Source organism: Erpetoichthys calabaricus, chromosome 12 (assembly GCF_900747795.2).
Source record: "Erpetoichthys calabaricus chromosome 12, fErpCal1.3, whole genome shotgun sequence".
Taxonomy (NCBI): Eukaryota; Metazoa; Chordata; class Cladistia; order Polypteriformes; family Polypteridae; genus Erpetoichthys; species Erpetoichthys calabaricus.
The window spans coordinates 35085326-35102925 of record NC_041405.2 but is presented as its reverse complement, the minus strand read 5'-3'; the positions used below and the strand labels follow the sequence as shown (position 1 = coordinate 35102925).

General features: G+C 38.0%; 1 protein-coding gene across 2 annotated transcripts in view; it reads right to left on the bottom strand.

Moving 5' to 3' along the window:
- Positions 1-17600, bottom strand: part of LOC114662072 (uncharacterized) — a 131604-nt gene that overhangs the window by 35766 nt on the left and 78238 nt on the right. Inside the window, exon 1 of one of the 2 annotated variants that reach the window (XM_028815391.2) lies at positions 9768-10086. The exons of the other annotated variant lie outside the window; for it this stretch is intronic. The gene's annotated coding sequence lies outside the window, so the exon portion shown is untranslated. Of the gene's footprint in view, positions 1-9767; positions 10087-17600 lie in introns of those variants that run through there. 2 annotated transcript variants of the gene reach the window in all.

Below are 17600 nucleotides of genomic sequence, written 5' to 3'. Positions count from 1 at the left end.
AAGTTCTGTAAACCTTAGCATGGACTGCAAAATGAATTAATGAAGATACTGAGTGTGACTTGAGTGGTGATTTTTCACTACATTCATAATGGCTAACATGGTACAACACCCTAGTACTACATCTATTTTTATACATCGTTTGATCTATTATATAGGTTTTTCAAATCCGAAGGTGTAAGGAAGAAACCAACACTAGACATTACAACAGTTATAAACAGGTCATGCTCAGGCACACAGCCAGACTTATTCATATTGGATGAAAGAGACATGTAGGCACAGAGAAAAACAATGAACACAGATCATGAACAGGCATGACATTTAAACCCTGGATTTCTGATCTGTCAGCCTTGGGGTATTGCATGATTTGTATGTTATCAACCTTCAAATAAGTCTCAATCAGGCAATATCATAGTAAAATAAACTTCGAACTGATGTTGTCCTATTTAGATCCTTATAAGGGCACCACTGCCATTTCCCTGCATTAATCATAACCACTTGTTTGATGTTAGTTGCCAGATGTTACTTCCACATCTTAATTCATAAGCCTTTGTACTGCCTGTAATTTTTCAGAAATAATCCAGATATCCTGTGGGTATCTACTGGCAAGCCACACCAGTGCTTCTGCCTAGATTGTACAGCAAGAAAAATAGATGGAGTGAGAGGAAATAAATCTATGAATCTGATAAGCACAGTTCTGCTATTGTAGTTTTTTTCAGGACATCTTGAAATGTAAGCACTTATTGCCCTCTTTTCTGATACCGCTATAGCATTGGCATGTTTTCTCCATATAGTGTGTGGGTTAACTTATGTTTTCAACCCACATCCTCAAAGGCAGAAAGGTTAAGATATCTTCTGATTCCAAATTGGTCCTGTGTGAGATAAATGTCCAGGTCTGTTTTATTTACATGTATCTGATGCTTTAGATCTTGAATGAGAGAGAGAGAGAGAGAAAGAGGTTAGGAGCACTCGCTGATAGAGTGCATTGCCGCACCCACCACACGACAAACCAATTTAGGACCCAGATTAGGACCCAAGTGCAGCCATGCAATGGGTGATACCTCAGCACCAGTTCAGATGGAGTTTAACAGTGTGAGATTTTTTTATGGTGGCTGGAGTGCCAATTCTGCCACCAACCCCCAAGTTTTTGCCTGCAGGCTGGAGGGCCAACATGCAGGGATGGATGCAGATTAACGTCACACCCAGGACGGAGCAATTGCAGGTTAAGGGCCTTGCTCAAGGGCCCAACAAAGCAGAGTTTTGGCATTTATAGGATTCGAACTGGCAAGCTTTCGATTGCCAGTGCAGATCCCTAGCCTCAGAGCCACCACTCCGCCATCTTGAATTAGATAGTCTATAAAGTAAAAATGTCCATTTTGTGTCTGAATATGCAAGGCTGTTTTTATTTCGTTCATACTCTGGTTTAATTACGGGTCACAGTAATGGAGGAGCCTATGTGGTCGAACTTGGCAAGAGTTAGGAGGCAGGGTACCAGTCCACCATAGGATCCAGCCTTACACACACAAAGTTACTCAAACAGGGTTATTTACAAACACGTACAATTATCTGACATATGAGCTTATAGGGATATGACAATATCTGGAGGAAAACCCATACAAAATGAGCAAACTCCACATGGAAAAAAACTAAGCACAGGATTTCAACCGTGGAATCTGGATTCATAAGGCAGAAAAGCTAACAACCATTTCACCACAATTTCCACCTCCTTTTTATGAAATACAATTAAAATATGAACTTCCACAATGAAATATTTGTTTAATGGTTAAACCTGATGAAGCAACTTTTGCTGTTGTTGGCTTTTGAAACACGTGCCATTCATGTATTTTAGACAGCAGCAAGCAGCCTTTAGTACAGTTTAATAAAGTTCATCTTTTTTTAACACCTACGTAATGAAATTAAAGGTCAAGGAAAACCAAAGCTAATAACAGAAGCAAAAGGCAGAGGCAAGATCTCAACTCTAAAACATGTTTTAATTAAAACAGTCCATAAAACAATAGGCAGACTTAAAGCTTTTACCACCCAACAGCAGGAAAGGACAAACTTTTGCCCACCTCTTTCAATCACTGTTAGTACTTGGGTGTTGTACCGTGTTAGCCATTATGAATGTAATGAGAAGTCAAACAAAATAACACCTTTTATTGGCTAACTAAAAAGATTACAATATGTAAGCTTTCGAGGCAACTCAGGCCCTTTCTTTACATCTTGCCTGAGAGCCTGCAAATTGTAATCTTTTTAGTTAGCCAATAAAAGGAATCACTCTTATCTAATCAGATGTGATGAACCACCCTAAAATACAGGTTGGAACAAGACTGACAAAGAAATTACATCTGTACAACGATGTTATAAAGACAGAGTGAGAATGCTGCTCATTTACTTTCAAAGCTGGCTAGAATAGAGTTAAAGGCATCTATATAAAATTACCCATATGTTCTATTTATATGGTACTATACATACAGTAACCGAAATGCAAGAATGACAACAAACCAACTATTAGTAAATGGTGTGAATTAAGAGTGACAAAACTGACAGCACTTTTGAATTACAGCAATGCAGTCCTGGGTACAGACCAATGCCCAGTCATTCTCTGTATATAATTTAAATGTTTCCCCCATGGATATACCATTTTCTCTGGGTATTCCAGGTTTTTTTCCTCCTCATACCCCAAAAACATACTGCTTTTGTTAATTACTCAGGTATTAATGAGTGTGAGCATTTGAATCTGTGTGCTATGTGAAGAACTGGCAATTTTATAAAGTCCTGGTTTACGCAATGAGCGGCATTACAGGGATAGATTCCAACTCCTTGTGGCCCTGTATTAAAATAACTGGGTTCAGAAAATGACAGGACAGGCATGTTAAATAAATACAACAACTTGTACCAAAACATTGTGGATGTGCAAACTAATTAGGCATTACATAAGACCACCACTGAAAGAAAACATCATGGCAAAAACCTTAGTAGGCAGTTCAATGTATATTATTCTGCCAGAATTTGACTGAAGTATCCAAAGCTGCTGTAACAAAAAATATAACTGTCAATACAAAAGGAATTAGCAACTTAATTTGCCTTGTTCCTAAAAACACTTTTTGGTAAATACAATTTCTATCTTATAATATAGAGAAAATATATTTTCTGGTTTCAGTAGACTGAAGCCATGCGCAGGGTTGGTCCTTGTCTTGCTCCCAGTACTGCCAGGATAGGCTCCACCCTATGGCCCTGAAACAGATAAAAGCAGGTTCACTAGTGAATGGATGGGTCATTTCTTCATTCTTAGAATATGAGACCGTGGTTCCTCACAGAAATTGAATTTTAAAGCTACGGTTTCAGGTTATGCTGTCAAAGTAGACACAAATACAAAAGGAGGAACACCTCTCCTTCAACTTTTCTCAGCCATAAAGCATACAGCTGAACAAATACTGCAAAAATATGGGTGGGATACGATCTGAAGGAAAGTATGGACTTCACAGTCTTACCAATTAAATGCATGAAGCTACAAAGAAGAGCAATAGAAACAAGTTGCCACTACATAATTCATGTGTGGGGTACCCATAAAGAAAATCACTGAATGTTGTACTGTATTTTAGCACTGAAATAAACCTGACTGAAAAATGAACTACTTGAAGGAGCTGGACTCTTTCTACAATCATCCTTTTATTTACCCTAAAGCAGGGGTCTCCTACACATCGCTCGCAAGCTACCAGTAGCTTGTAACCCCTTTCCAAGTAGCTTGCCAAAGGGTTAATGAATCCTACATAAATTTGAAAATTTGATTAGTCAAAATAGGGGTGGGCGATCTTTCCAAAAAATCATATCACGATCCTTTTAACACAAAATCATGATCCACAATCTGAATTGCAATCTATATTTTTAATGTGGCATACACTTAAGAGAATATCCAGAATCAAACTCATCAAGACCTAAGTAACATTTTATTTTAAATATCAAGTTGAATTCAATTGTTCTCTAGTTCGCTAGCTAAGCGGAGTTAAGGAACACGCCCCGAAGCTGCCGAGTGAGTGAGGAAGGCCCCTCCCCTTGGCCTGCTGCGTGTTTCTCAGATTTGCGCAAATAAATCGGTACCGCAAGCAAACTATGATACATAGCGAAATGAGAGAAGTCGCAAAATCAACCAGAATGGTCAAGCAAATTATAGAAAAGAAACCCGATCTAAATCCATTAAGCAGTTCTCGCGTGAAAAGCAGACAAACATACAGACAGACAGACATTGGATTTTATATATTATATATTAGTAAACCTTCAAAATAACGTGCAGTTAAAGTCTCTACAGCATTCTCAGCATTTCTGTAGCTTAGCAGAGCCAGATAACTATAAGAATCTTCACCAAGCAGCTCTGAAAATGTCTGCTTTGTTTGGATCTACATACCTCTGTGAGTCTGACATGAATGTCATGAAATCAAAGTTCAGAACAAGACTGTGAGATGAACATTTAAATGACTCAATAAGAGTGAACCTAAGTGGCTACACTCCACCATACACCTCTCTTGTTGACTCCATGCAGTGCCAGTCATCTCACTAACTAAAAAAACACATCACACATGAAACTGGACATGTGAATTCTCTTGTGAAGTGAAACAGTGACATGGAACAAAATGACAAATGAATAAGGAATATCTTTGTATTTGGAATTGCATTGTTATGTTTTAATTCAATAGTATGAGATACACTAGAAAATGCATACAAACGTATAAAATCCACTTGCAGGTGAACTAAACATTTTTTGTGATGTTTTAATGCAAAATATGAGTTGTAGACACCAACATTTTGTAAATGATCAGGCAAAACAAGCTTATTCAGTTTGTTTAGGTGGAAATAAGCTATGAGAATATAAACGTTAGAAAACATGAGTAGCTCTCGGCCATTTTCATTTTGTAAAAGTAGCTCTTAGGGGAAAAAAGGTTGGCGACCCCCACCCTAAAGATATCCACCAGAAAAGGGGTTAGTATGAACACTCTACACATGCAGTTACCTTGTTGAAAACTCAAACCCAGGTATATGCCGCTCTCTCTGTATCTCTACAATCCAACTATATGTAGCTAATAGTGCACCTCTCATTTAAAACAAAAACAGAAATAATGCAATAGTTTCCCAGTTTTTTAAAAATTTATTTATAATTTCAGTTTATAATAATATACTATACTTTCTTCTAATTTGGTGTAGTGGCTAATGCACCGGACTCTAAACATAAGGTGGCCGACTGAATGTTTTCTAATGACTCACTGCATGACAGTGCACCTACCTGTTTGTGCCCCAACCATACAAAATAGCTCTAGACAGATGGACCACATCCTGAACTTGCAAGCCAGCTTGGACAAAGGCAAATGTAAAATAATAAAACTGGCCTGATTGCTAATGTATACTCAAGAGAAGTGTAGTGCCACCAACATATGTACAGTATATCCTCTACAGACACTGATGCATGATCAAAGGAATATAGTTTAATAATTTGCTGCATCTTCCAGAATGTGGGTTGTGGTAAGTGATCAGCTATTACATTTTGATTTTTTATATTCAGGTGAGTAGGAATGAGTAGGAAATGTTAAGTTTGATTTGATTGTTCTTGCATTCTGTCAAATTACAGTACTATGGAAAAGCAAATCTCCCAACAGCAGACATTACTGGATTGCAAGGGTTAAAATACAATACAATGCCTGGAAGTATTTGTTATAGGAGTGCGTGGAATCATCCTGCTCTGACCGGACAGCAAAGGAGCTTCCCAGTTTTCTCTCCAATTGAAGAAAAAATACACACATACATATATGCATTGACAAAGCAAAAGCAAAAAAAGTTTTTTTTTTTTTTTTTTTTTTTTTTTAAAAACAAGTGGACTTTTTGAATTGGATAGTTTTGAAATTAAATTATTTACTTGCTGACATTTTTCAAAAAGTATTTTTGTCATATTATGAAGCCTGCGTGTACGTCTGCTTCTTTTTTTAGTCTTGCATTTCCTGTCAGCCTGTCACAGGTAAGCAAGTGGAGTCAAAATCAAGAACACAGAGTAGAATAACTGCTGGCAGGGCACTTTTTTGATAGCAGAGTCTTGGGACAGATTGAGCTGGAGCGCTGCCTGTGCAAAACATCCCTCCTTACATATACACAAATATACACATTAACAAAATTAATGTCCAATTTTCACGTCATTTGGGTCTTGCATTATTATTCCACATTAAGGCCTATGTTGTTTTATGCTTATATTTTGAGTGGAGTCAGATTAAATTTTTTTTCTCCACTTAGTACTGCTTTGTAGTAAATGTTTCAGCACAACAATGTACATAGAATATGTGATGGGATAAAAACAACTTTCCAAAGTCACGTTTTTTGATGCAATGTATGTAAACACACCCGGTTAGACAGAAATTAGTTTGGAACCTGTGTAAGCTGATGTTCTTTCCTGTGTTTGACAATTATTTTTTAGTATGCAACCCTATCTTACCCCAAATCTTATATGTGCATTTGATAACTTATACTTGAACTTATTAAACAGGTGATGTGCTGATAAGGCAGAACCTATCTCAGCAGCATGGGGTACAAGATGACAACAATGCATAAAATAATGGTGATTCATCACGGAGTATAATTACGAATCACACTGGCTCACTCATAGCATGTCACCAAATATTCAACTATCATGTACAACTTTAGGATGTGGAAGGAACTAAGAAAACTGGAGAAAATCCACACAGACAAAAGAATGTGAAAGGTCCATAAAAAAACTAACCAAGCAAGGAATTAATGCCAGGTCTCTGGAAACGTGAGGCATCCGTTCTTAGCACTACAACCAAAGACTGAAATGCATGCCTTTGTATTTAAAGCCTGACTTTTTAAGAATATGAGGCCACTTTAGGTCTCAAAACTGAACTTACAGCACAAGTCACTGTTTCTGCACTACAAACTGTCCTTAGGAACTATGATAATTCAACAAGATTTAAGAAATCAACAGTTGGTAGTAAGCCCTTGTACTTGTGGCGTTCATACACCTTGAGTACCAGAAATGATCTCTGACTTCCATTCCAAGCAAACTTAATTATCCAAACATATCAATGTAGTTTGCTGAGCCAAACAGGTAAGTAATAGATGGGTACTTCTACTTAAGAATCATGTACGGGATGTTTTTGCCACACTAACAAAAAAATAATTCTGTGTATTTGAAAATGTAATATTTCAGCAAAACTGATTTTTTTTTTTATTGCTATTGGACTCAAAACATATACATTTGGCAAACAAATCTGGCAACTGAAAATGATTTCTCCAGTTGTTTTGACTACCTTACATTTTGGCACAATGACTAGTGGTATACAACTTTCATATGTTTATGCATTAATTTTTTTTTCTAATGATCTGTATGTATGAGATACAAAACAGTTCTGTTTAAACAAAGCCACACCTGAAAAGGCTACAGTGGGGGCAGTTTTTACACTGCAACCACTCTCTTAATTAGAAAGTAACTTGTGTTTGGACAAACTTTTAATTTCAAGGTTTTACATCGAAACTTCTAAATGAGGGGCAGCAGTGGTAGCATTGCTGCCTCGCAGTAAGGAGACCCGGGTTCGCTTCCCAGGTCCTCCCTGCGTGGAGTTTGCATGTTCTCCCATTGTCTGTATGGGTTTCTTCTGGGTACTCCAGTTTCCTCCCACAGTCCAAAGACATGCAGGTTAGGTGCATTGGCGATCCTAAATTGTCCCTAGTGTGTGCTTGGTGTGTGTTTGTGTGTGAGACCCTGTGTTAGGATATAGCGGGTTGAACAATGACAGACTTCTAAATGAGCCTGCAGTTTGGGCTCTCTTTTTCAGTTACATTTGTACACCCAAGTTTTAATCTAGAATTTTAGGTCCATATTTGTTTTTTTACACCTTTGCTTGTTATACTATCTAATTTAACAATTTAGGAGTCTATACTGCCTGATCCCATTGGTTTCCACTTCTGTGCAGTACTGCCATAATTGAAACCATCTCCATGTGCCCCAGAAATAAGCCGGCAGGTGGGTAAGCCCTGCAAATGAACGATACTGTCACAAATACCTAAGCCAATTCAACAAAAACTGCTTGCTTACTAGACAAACAGCAGCACCCAAACAGATGACTAATTCAAAGAAAATGCAACCCCTGGACCAGCATTCTGCAGCATTAGCATAGACTTTTGCAAAGTTTCTTACATCTGGGTTAATTCGAAATCATTGAAATAAAAACACAAGGAGACGGAGTAGCAGTGGGGTTTGAATAACATCTTAGAATTAGCCTGTGATTATTGTTTTGGATACAACGAAGACCTGCAGCCCAGTATGGCCCACCTTTGAGCAAGTAGATCTGTATAATAATTATATATTTAAACAACGGTTTGCCAGTTAAACAACAATTATTGGAAAATCTTACACTGTATAAAATTACTTTGGATTTCCGCCTGAGTATTAATAAGGTTTTTTTCTTTTGTAATACAGGTCCCTTTGCTTGCTCATGAGCTGTTCCAGAATAAAATCTTCATTTTATTTACAAATAATATAGCAAATAGACTCAGTCACTCTGTGCATTAAGGAGAAATCAACATCAAACTCTAGAGACATGCTGAACAGCAAGGGAGATATAAGACCTCTGAAATAATCATTTGGGAGGTAAACAATACATTTAATACTTTGCCTGGTGGAAATGTAAATATTGCCAATATTTACATGAACAGAAATCACAGATTGAAAGTGGTTATATTCTACTCAATCTATGACTTAAGTGAACCTTGTATATTGTACTTTTTTGTTTTTACCACCACAGTAAAGTCATTTACACAAGACAAGGGCCAAATATATAGAGGATGTAGTCCAGGGAATAGAAGGATGGCAGCTGCTACATTTATGTGTGGTTTCCAGCCTTGCATATAATGCTGCCAAGATAATATCAGATCTCCATCAACCTGAATTAGGTTAGCAGAGTTACCAATTACACACCAACTGTCTGAAAACCAGTTAAAAAAAACTAATTTGGGCTAAAAAGGAAATCCATAGATTTATTTCAACTTTTTTTTTCTTTTTAAAGCTGGCATTTAAGCCATATACATTTGTAAATGTGAACAATGTTCCCGAGATTACTAATGTGAAAGGCAGTATATAAAAATAGATATACAATATAAGTTTGACTGTTGCATGAAATAGTATTAAAGTGCCATACTCAAGAATGTCATACATTTTAAATTGTTAACACCATAATTATAAACGACATTTTTCCATTGATGCTTCGCTCACTATACATTTTGGGGGGAGTTCATCTTTTTCCTAACCACTTATGAAAAGTTCACATTTTCGCGCAGATGAACAAGCTCCGTAGGTTTAAAAGATGAGAGCGATTTTGGAATAAGAGTATGTGGGGGAAAGTGGTTACATGAAAAGCAAAGCTCAAAAAGTTTAACCCAAAATCAAAGGGAGCCAGGAGGACCGTTACAGATCGGGCTTTCATTTTTATATAAAGCGCCCGCATTCGTCATGTGGACAACCGCAAGGCACTTTACAAAATATATGTTACCGATGTAGCTAGTCTGTATGTCAGTGACCGTGTGTGTGATTTGTATTTTCTAGTTTAATGTGGTATTTTCTACAATATACTACAAAAGGGGGCTCATCAGACAGTCTGCGGTGTCCGTCCATGTGAATGGACTGCTTTCGTTGTTTTATTCCCTGTGCGGCGAAAAGTACTAATTATTTTATAAATCGAGAAAAACACCGGAAACCTATAATTGGTGCGAATACTCACAAGTCACGGCATTGGGAGGTAATCCGGCAGAAACTTGCGGTTATCAGGTAATGTTAAAAAAAATAAGCGAAAAGAAAAAAAAAAACTTCAGCGTAGAAAATTGTAGCAATCCTGACTCAAAGTTGTAAGAAAAGCCATGTGGATTTCGCCCTTTGCAGCCAAAGTCTCCTTGAAAGAATCCACCGTTGCATTAACTGAGCCTGCCGTGTGCTCGGATCAGGAGAAGCCACTGATACAGACACGTCCATGCAGACCCGTTAGCTCGTTGCCAAAAAACTCCGCTGCGCCACTCCACTCTGACACTCTCTGCCTGCCTGCCTGCCTTGCCTGCCTGCCCCGCAGCGCACCACCTCACGGATCTCAGCAGCACGCACAGGCGTACGCCATTGGCCGGCCCCCTGCTCGCGCCCCCTCCCCTCCCTTTAAAACTTGCTTGGACCACGCCGCAAGGGAACGTCGTGCAATGCAGAAACGTGCGATCGTTATAACGGTAACGGGCGGCCACTCTTCCGGCAAACTGGGCTTCGTGCTTCTGCTGTCTAGACTGGCGCCTTTCGCATTCTCACATTTAATTAATCATCAAACAACTAAGTGTAATGGTCTTCTGGGATGAAGAAATAAATAAAGATAGATTAGCTAATAATACTCCATTGTCCTTTGTACTGTAGTCGGAAACACTGAAGTGGGATATTATTATTGTTAACATCGGATGCAGCGTATGATTTTATTGATTTTACTTTTCATCACATTTTTTTTTAGAAATTTGTCGGTTTAGTGGTAGCATAAATTAAATAATGCATAAAAAACATGTTAATGAAGAAAGAAAAATTATAATACTTGCAAAACTGAATGATTTCCCCCCCGTTTGTAAATTATTAAACTTGAGCACAAAGTACTATTAGAAGCACCGTTTTGTGGTTCTCCTGGACATGAGGTGTGTGCCACCGTCTGACATACCGGGAGTCGGATGCTGGATGGGTGTGGCGATATGGGTTGTAAAGGGGAGTGGCATAAAGATGGAGCTAAGCCACGAGACGTTCGATTTGACAGGAAATCGCTAAGGTTCATAGTGTTTCTGTTCAGGCACTCCAAAGACTTAAGCAAGTAAGAGTGGACGCAAACATCTAGCACTTTTAGCATATTCACACACGCAACATGAAAATGATGAAAATTAAGATTAAAGTTTTAGCCATTTTTATTCATCAACCCCGACTCCTATAACTCATTAGTGTAAATCATCATTCTGAAAGGGATGAATGTGGGGGTGGCATGAATCATGATCAGGGGTTGACTCAAGGTGAAGGGTGGAGCTGGGCTTGAACTATTATTGGGGTGCCACTCTTCAGAGGGAACCAAGGAAAACTAGTAATGTCAAATCTTATGAGTCACCAAATGTTAAACACAGAGACTATGAGTGTTATATATAGTCAATAGAAAAAGTAAGCACATCCTTTAGAAGATGTTGACTTTTTTAACATATCTGAGAAGACAAACATTCGATCTTCCTGCAAATAATGCCTGGGGATAAATGTTGTATACTTGAACAAATAACCCATAAAACACTTTCATAATCTAAATTAGCAAAAATGCAGATTTGTGATGTGGAAAAAGTAAGTAGACCCCTACATTTATCACCACTTCAAATCCATAAATTTAGAATCAGGTGTTTCAGATCGGGCACCAATGATTAGAAGCTCTTTAGGGAGTATGCAAGTGGGACCTGTATTATTTAAGCAACAAATATCTGGGGTCTTGTGTTATAAGTGCTATCGATGTGTGTGTTGTTATCTTGCCAAGATTAAAATAGCTCCTTAAAACGCAAAAGAGAGCATTGTGGATGCCTATGTGTCTGGCATGGAATTTATAAAGATTGCCAAAATATTTTTAATCAATCTTTCCGCTGTAAAGATCTTAAATGACTGGTAATTTGTCCAGGAGGAAATTCAGACCAAGACGTCACTGACTGATACTAAAACAAGTCTCCAAGAACCCCAAAATATCATTGCAGGATCTGCAGTTGAGTCTTGCAAAAGCTGGTGTCAAAGTGAATGCATCTACAATCAGAATGTGATTGCACAAATTTGACCTGCATGCAACAGGAAAAAAAAGACTCTGCTAGCCAAAAATGACATTGGAAAAAGGGTACAGTTTGCCATTGAACATCCAGGCAAAGACCAGGCCTTCTGGAAAAATGTGCTCTAGACAGAGGAATCAAGGATAGAGCTGGTTGACCACAGTAATATTAGACATGTTAGGTGCAAACCGATGACAACACTTCAGGAGAAGAACTTCATATCTACTTGAAGCATGGTGGTGGAAACAATATGGGTTGGGGTTTCTTTAATGGCTCAGGGCCTGGGCAGCTTGCAGTCATCGAGAAATGTTGTGGAGGATTTCAAATGGGCTATACATGCAAGAAAGCCCACAAACATCTCGCAGTTGAAGGAATTTTGCTTGGAGAAGTGGTCATAAAAATTCACCAAGAGACTGGTGAGCAGTTGTGCAAAACACCAACAACAGCGATTCCCAACCACTGTGCCGCAGCACATTAGTGTGCCATGAGAGATCATCAGGTGTACCATGGAAAATTATCCAATTTCACTTAATTGGTCTGAAAATTTATTATTTATTTACTGCAAATAATTTGTCTTCGTTTCGTCTATGCGACAGTGGGTTCCATGACAACTCCCCACCTTAGTCAATTCCCCACATTCCCAACTCCCCACAATTACAATTCCCCACATCACAATTCCCCACATTGCAATTCCCCAAATTCACAATTCCCCACGTCCACAACTCCCCACATTGGGATAATATTTATTATAACCATAGACTAATGTACTATATAAGACAGTCCATATAATGATACAAAAGCGTGCCCTCCGTTTCCCCACATCGAGCATTATTTTATTTAAAAAACGCTACTTGTTAATAAATATGTAAAAATACATTATCCAAGCATGCATTTTTATATACAATTTGCCTTTTAAAAATTTGAAACAGGTAAGTTGAATTCTATTATTTTTTGAATCTTTCTTAAAACATGCTAAAACGTTAACATTTTTGATTTTTATCTTTTTTAAATTACCAAAATTAAAGTTCTCAAAAATAATAGACTCTACTTATGGTGTAAAAATAAAAACACGAAATAAATCAAATAAAATTCTTCTCGCGCCTTACAACGTATCTACGTGCTCCGCGTCGCGCGCACCAAGTTTGCACGTTTGATAGTCTGTAGCGAACTTACCCTAGTCGGGAGTAAAGATAAACCTGTACAGTGGAATTATTAGCAAATGGAATAGGACCTTATCTAATTCATTATTTTGTACCAAGCATATTTTGTATTAAACTCATTTGTTCATTTGTGTATATCAGTTACTTGTATTTTGTAATCAGTAATGCATTTCAATAAATTGTCATGAAATAAAACTTTTGGAGATTAATTACTACTATTTGCATTTTAGAATTCCTTCATTATATTATTAATTCAGTGCACTCCATATTATCCCAATGTGGGGAGTTGTGGAAGTGGGGAATTGCAATGTGGGGAATTGCAATGTGGGGAATTGTGATGTGGGGAATTGTAATTGTGGGGAGTTGGGAATGTGGGGAATTGACTGATGTGGGGAATTGTCTGGCCACCGCGACGGTGACAGGCAGAAGAATTAAATACTCTTCCACTAGGTGGCAGCAGATAGCTAATTAATCTGTGTATCTGCCTGTTGCCATTCAAACAGTAGAATTAGTGATGCTTCGGCTGTGACAGCAGTGATAGCGATGAATAAAAATCTGAAAAGAAAAAGTACACAATCCAATCTGGGTCCTAGAAAAAATTGTGACCCAGATGAAGGCCCTAGTACTGTATGAGTAGTGGTCAGAAGAAAGCAAAAAAGGTGAGCTCAAGACAATTCAATGAAGGTTATCTTTCCTTTGAATTTACTTTTACCGGGGAACCAACCAAGCCAATTCCGTTATGCTTGGTATGTAGGGAAAAGCTGTCCAACAGTGCCATGGTTCCTAGCAAACTTAAACGCCATCTCCAAAACAAAACACCTATCACTTCAAAACAAGAAAACAGACTATGTTATTCAGCTTCGTGAACAGACTGAGAAACAGTCAGCTTGAATGAGAGAGCTCTCAAAGCTAGCTACCAAGTTGCTGAACTCATCGCCAAATCAAAACAGCCACACACGGTGGCAGAGACATTGATACTAATACATTAATACTACCTGCCTGCAAAATCATTGTAAATGAGATGCTCTTAAAGAAATAGCCCAAGTCCCTCTCTCAAATAATACAATTGCCAGACATATTGATGACGTCTGCAGACACTGAAAGGATCATTTTGGAAAAGTTGCACGTCAGTGAAAAATTTGCATTACAACTCAATGAATATACGGATATCAGTGGACATGCACAACTTTTGGCAAATGTGCACTTTGTAGATGTGCAATATTTCAGCCCTGCTCCCATTTTCCTCAACCTACCTATGTGAGTTTGGCTTTTCATGCATGACTGCTATTAAAACTAAAAAAAGAGAGAGACTCAGAGCTGTTGAAGAAGATCTTCATGTGTGTCTTTCTTCAACTCCTGCGTGTATATCAGCGTTGTGTTCAAATAAACCGGCCCAGGTTTCACACTGAGTAAGTAAATTGTGAGTAAATCAAAACTAGAAGATCATTATACTTCATTACATATATATTTTTTGTGACATTTTTGTTTGGTGGTACGCCGAAGGATTTTTCTAATGTAAAATATGTGCCGTGGATCAAAAAAGGTTGGGAAACACTGACCTACAAGATGTCATTTCGTTAAAGGGTACAATACCAGCTTCTGGTGCCCATAGGTGCAATCAATTTTTTTACTAGTAGACCATTGCATCTATTGATATTTTTGTTGAAAAAATGATTGAATAGGTAAACTTTCCTTGTTTTTTTATTCAGGTATATCACCATTAAATGTGGGCACTGTTTCCATTAAGATCTACTGATTGCCTGTTCAAATATGTTGAAAAAGGCAACTATTTCTTTTTTTTCACATGACTGTATGGATAGAATATGCAATGCCAAAGCTTAGAATTATACCTGATAGCCACCAAAAGGACAGTATTTCATGTCAACTATTAAAAACACAGCAGGCATTTCAGATTTCTGATTTGAAAGAAAGAGTGAGAAGGAGAGGAGCAGGAAAAAAACTTAAACATATTCTGGCAGCTACATTCATTTTTACAGTATCATGTATTTTCAGTTGTTAAGGTAAAACTAAGAAAAAAATAAAAGAAAACAAAAATAAACATAGATACAACTAAATGAAAAAATAAAATAAACACAAATCAGCAGGTTTAGTTTTTCACCAGTCCGTAGACTCTAGGCACTTTTGTCAAAGTACCAATAAACTTCACCTGTTGTTCTACAGAGATGCTACCAATTGAGCAACTGCACAAGGTGCATTTTGTATCATTTCTTTGTCAAATGATCTTTCCAAACCATATGATTTGTCAACAACATTCTGCTCATGTATGTAACGTGTATAGAACTATTTCATTTTCTTAAAAGGATTTCTCACTACTGGGCAATATCATACACTGAAATGTTTTTCACTTGTGATTCATATCAAGGATAGTGCATAAGGCATTTAAAATAATGGTTTTATTGATCAGTAAATTTCAATGTCAGGTTGTTGACTTATCATATATAATAAATGCACAAAAAGCCAGCAGCTTGTCATAACTGACATCAGACCACATGAGCACCCTGGAGTTTGGTTTTAGTCTGTAGTGGTAGATGAGTTTCTGTGTATGTGTATTGGGCTTAGTCAAAATTATATCTAAAATGCCATTATTTTTGAGGAGACTAACATTCTGTATCTGATGCAGATATACCTACCTTGCACCTTGGAGATCAGTGAACAGCAGCTTTGATTGTTGTCCAGAGCTTTTGTTATTCCACACACATTCAGAAATGGTGTCAGAGTTTACCATTTATATAAAACTAGCAAAATACCCGCGCTTCGCAGCGGAGAAGTAGTGTGTTAAAGAGGTTATGTAAACATATATATATACATAAACATATATACATATATATACATATCTACATATACACATATCTACATATACATATACAGTAATCCCTCGCTATATCGCGCTTCGCCTTTCGCGGCTTCACTCCATCGCGGATTTTATATGTAAGCATATTTAAATATACAGTGGTGTGAAAAACTATTTGCCCCCTTCCTGATTTCTTATTCTTTTGCATGTTTGTCACACAAAATGTTTCTGATCATCAAACACATTTAACCATTAGTCAAATATAACACAAGTAAACACAAAATGCAGCTTTTAAATGATGGTTTTTATTATTTAGGGAGAAAAAAATTCCAAACCTACATGGCCCTGTGTGAAAAAGTAATTGCCCCCTTGTTAAAAAATAACCTAACTGTGGTGTATCACACCTGAGTTCAATTTCCGTAGCCACCCCCAGGCCTGATTACTGCCACACCTGTTTCAATCAAGAAATCACTTAAATAGGAGCTGCCTGACACAGAGAAGTAGACCAAAAGCACCTCAAAAGCTAGACATCATGCCAAGATCCAAAGAAATTCAGGAACAAATGAGAACAGAAGTAATTGAGATCTATCAGTCTGGTAAAGGTTATAAAGCCATTTCTAAAGCTTTGGGACTCCAGCGAACCACAGTGAGAGCCATTATCCACAAATGGCAAAAACATGGAACAGTGGTGAACCTTCCCAGGAGTGGCCGGCCGACCAAAATTACCCCAAGAGCGCAGAGACGACTCATCCGAGAGGTCACAAAAGACCCCAGGACAACGTCTAAAGAACTGCTGGCCTCACTTGCCTCAATTAAGGTCAGTGTTCACGACTCCACCATAAGAAAGAGACTGGGCAAAAATGGCCTGCATGGCAGATGTCCAAGACGCAAACCACTGTTAAGCAAAAAGAACATTAGGGCTCGTCTCAATTTTGCTAAGAAACATCTCAATGATTGCCAAGACATTTGGGAAAATACCTTGTGGACTGATGAGTCAAAAGTTGAACTTTTTGGAAGGCAAATGTCCCGTTACATCTGGCGTAAAAGGAACACAGCATTTCAGAAAAAGAACATCATATCAACAGTAAAATATGGTGGTGGTAGTGTGATGGTCTGGGGTTGTTTTGCTGCTTCAGGACCTGGAAGGCTTGCTGTGATAGATGGAACCATGAATTCTACTGTCTACCAAAAAATCCTGAAGGAGAATGTCCGGCCATCTGTTCGTCAACTCAAGCTGAAGCGATCTTGGGTGCTGCAACAGGACAATGACCCAAAACACACCAGCAAATCCACCTCTGAATGGCTGAAGAAAAACAAAATGAAGACTTTGGAGTGGCCTAGTCAAAGTCCTGACCTGAATCCAATTGAGATGCTATGGCATGACCTTAAAAAGGCGGTTCATGCTAGAAAACCCTCAAATAAAGCTGAATTACAACAATTTTGCAAAGATGAGTGGGCCAAAATTCCTCCAGAGCGCTGTAAAAGACTCATTGCAAGTTATCGCAAACGCTTGATTGCAGTTATTGCTGCTAAGGGTGGCCCAACCAGTTATTAGGTTCAGGGGGCAATTACTTTTTCACACAGGGCCATGTAGGTTTGGATTTTTTTTTCTCCCTAAATAATAAAAACCACCATTTACAAACTGCATTTTGTGTTTACTTGTGTTATATTTGACTAATGGTTAAATGTGTTTGATGATCAGAAACATTTTGTGTGACAAACATGCAAAAGAATAAGAAATCAGGAAGGGGGCAAATAGTTTTTCACACCACTGTATATCGCAGACT